Source organism: Coptis chinensis, chromosome 2 (genome assembly GCF_015680905.1).
Source record: "Coptis chinensis isolate HL-2020 chromosome 2, ASM1568090v1, whole genome shotgun sequence".
NCBI classification, from domain to species: domain Eukaryota; kingdom Viridiplantae; phylum Streptophyta; class Magnoliopsida; order Ranunculales; family Ranunculaceae; genus Coptis; species Coptis chinensis.
In genome coordinates, this window is record NC_141457.1 from 63882706 (window position 1) to 63886263 (window position 3558).

A 3558-nucleotide genomic window follows, 5' to 3' on the forward strand; every position below is an offset into this window, starting at 1 on the left:
GGATGCTCCATAGGGAACATCAAGACCAAACTCAAAGAAAGGTGAAGTTTGTATCCTCTAGGAGTAGGGCCGTAGGGGACTGTTAGTGGTGCTCACATAACTCAATACCACATGTTACCCAATGACATATATCACCATTAATAACTATCTTCTCTTACATATTGTGTTGTGTGTTGCATGCATTAATAACTACATTATTCATAAAAAAATTAGTGTTTTAATATATTGGTTGCATCCCTTGAGCTAATAATACATTCTATAATCAACGATAGGCAGCCAATACTAATGAGTCATATTTTTACATCTATATTCCACTGGTAAATATATATCTCAACGAAAACCCAACTTTCAAATCAAACCACTCAAATTCACAAATATACTTTAGACACATAATCTAAGTTATCCCTAAAACACCTAACCGATAGGTAGAATGACAAAAAATGGAGCATCCCACATAACAATCATGCACAAAATCCCAACTCTCACATTAAAGTTAACATAAAAAAAAATGGCGGAGAAATAATGGTTACCTTAAGATTTGGGAGCAAGAGCCCTAACAACACCCCTATGACCGTCAGGCCAAGTAACTTTTCCCCTAGACGCGCCTATAATAAACTAATAAACCCATTTTTCATTTTTATTCACAGCCAGTCTTGATGAAAAAAAAAACATTAACGAAGAGGGCGAAGAGATGCGCAAGAGCTTTAAATCAATATCAATATCAATATCGAAATCAAGTAATCAAATACAGGAGAAATATATTACCTTTTGAAACCGAGTTTTTTATTTTTTTGTTCAGCATGAAGATCAACAATGCCTTTGAGATAAAATGTGTAGAACAACTTGAATGGAAAAACTATCTGTTGTAACTTCACTTGTCCATAAACTCCTTCAAAGATTCCTGATCCACCGATTCTGACTAGATATGTGTCTTGGTAAGTTAGATATTGTCCTTGAACTGAAATGTGGCCATAATCACCAAAATAAAAGCTGTATATTGACTCATATCTGTGTCCTTTAATTTATGGTTCGTTCTTTATTAGAACACAAAGTCATGTTGTGATCCCAAGTCTCTTTTTTAAATCTCCACTGTACACCTGATTAGAGAAAATGTACGCTTATAAGACAGACATATTTAGAAATGGTCTAACAACGGTCAAGTATAACCTCAACACTCCCCCCAACGGAAATTTGGAGCCGAACGACTTCGGTGTGATTTTATAGACTTAAGTGTGCATAATATGTTCAATGGCTTCACTTAATATTCTAAAAGTTTAATGCAATTTCCTAATATCTCACTAAACACATGCAACTTTTAATGTAGGCAATCTTAGACAATGTGATTCCAATAAATTCATTAAATGGGTCAAAACTGGACTTTTGTGCTAATTCTCTAGTCAACAGATTGAAGTGAAATCTGGGCAGGATTATAGACTATGGATTATATTTACTTTTATTGATCCTTGGGTTTCTATGGTGTAGATCATTTGACAAACTGAAGCATAGCTAGGAACTTGTACTGATTTTGTTGATTAAGGATTCTTGATGACCGTGTGGAAATTACTAAAATTGATTCAAGATTGAAAACTCACCTTGTTGCTAAAGGGGGCAAGATCACCAAGAGAATTAACCTCTTTCTTGCTCAATCTAAGATATGTTGAACTTCCCCTGTCTCTGTCATTGATCTCATACACATTCAATCCTTGCAACTTAGCTGAAGAAAAAAAAAACCAAAGCATATTAGTTTACCAAAACACATAGATCATACAGAAATATATATATTTATACTCACTTGGCCTTGTAGAATCAGAAATGGCAGCAGCAGTTTTAGTTTCTTTCTAATTCCAAAAGAAAGACTTAGTAGTGAAGTTCTTAGTACTAAGAGTACATAAACTTTGATGGGTAGTTGGAAATTGAAAGTTTTTGCTTGTATGTAGGATATATGTAGGATTTACCTGAACCTGTAGCTGCCATGGTTCCCTCACAACACCCATGAAAAGTTGGTAATTATAACCATGAGTTGCAGAATCTTAAAGGATAAAGCTTCTCCATGGTACTCGTAATGGTCCAACACACGTTGAGTGGTAAACTCCACATCAGATGCAAGAAACACACTACTCCACATAAGATTTATCAAACATCTACCTATTCTAGTGCATTTCCTACCACTGCCTTAAAAATAATTATTCCAAGTAAAAGAACTTCCTGAATAATGCAGATCAGTGAGCCCAGTTACCCCCACACAACTTAAGAATTCTGCAGTGTCTCTAGGGTGCAAAGGCTCAAACCAAATCTTTCATCAAGTGACAAAACACAGTTGAAATCCCGACATACACACCAAGGAGTAGACATGTTACCATGTGTCAGAATAAGATTATTCCATAAAGTACTCTAGCACTCCCAGAGTTATAAGCATAAACTATAGTGAGAAAGAAAAATGTTCAAGTCAAAAATTGTCTTATAACATCTAGATTGTGACATTCTCATACAAGTGAAATATAAAGACTTCACACAAATTCACTTAAACATTGTATTGACAAAGTTATTGATCAAATAAGAACATTAATAGGCACGAATAAAACTGAAACAATGGGTAATAACTAAATTACAAAATGAACAAATGGATACTAATAAAAATGAAAGATAAAATTTGAGTGGTACCTGTTAATGGATCGTAGTAACCCAAGACTTCAAGATGTTTGCCATCTCTGCGACAAGTACTATCAGCAACCATAACTCTGTAAAACTGCCTGTTCCTACATCCCAACCTCGCTAATCTTATCTTAACTGCCATTTCAATAAGCTTCAGTTTTTGCTACTTCAACGATAGTGAAAGGATCGGCAGTAGAGAGACAATCAAGGATATATGTTTTTTTTTTTTTTTTTTAGCTTTCAGTATTTTTAAGAGAGAGCAAAAATGATGGGAGAGAGAAATGGGCGCATAAGAAGAAGAAAAGAAGAACAGAGACAGCTGGTTTCCTTGCATTTAATTTCAGTATAAATGGTAATAATTTGGGGCAATTAATGTGAAGGCTAAGTCGAGAACAATTGAATAGTGGCGTGTAGTTCATTTCCGACTTGAATTTATACATATGTTCTTAAAGTACTATGTAATTTTAAGGGCATAAATGGTAGTAAATTTTGAAATGACGAAGTAATCCTTCTTAAAGGTATTGAATAATTTGTTTGAATATTTTATCAAGGGTATTTAGTAGTAGAAAAAAGGCTGGTCCAATTTAAATGTCAATGTTAATTATGGTATACTCTACTAATTGAGATAGAAAATTGAACAAGTACAGTTGTATATGGAAGCAACAAAAGAGTAACCAGAGGAAATAAGTAGAAAAAGTTTCATGTCCACCGCCTGTGCAACAAAATGAGACAACATTTAGTTGGCATTGGGACAGAAACTATAGTGTATATGTAAGTCATGACTCTTAAAAAAAAAGTGGAAGAACACATAGATGGTTTAATTTCATAGCTGATCTAATAATCCAATATAGTTAGATTTATTTACAACAGAAAAATGAATAGTCATGTTGTTTGAAGTAACAAAAG

The 3558-nt window shown here is 33.9% G+C and overlaps 1 pseudogene; it reads right to left on the bottom strand.

Moving 5' to 3' along the window:
- Positions 1 to 761: 761 nt before the first annotated feature.
- LOC147517119 (allene oxide cyclase, chloroplastic pseudogene) lies at positions 762 to 2333 on the bottom strand (annotated as a pseudogene).
- Positions 2334 to 3558: the final 1225 nt, after the last annotated feature.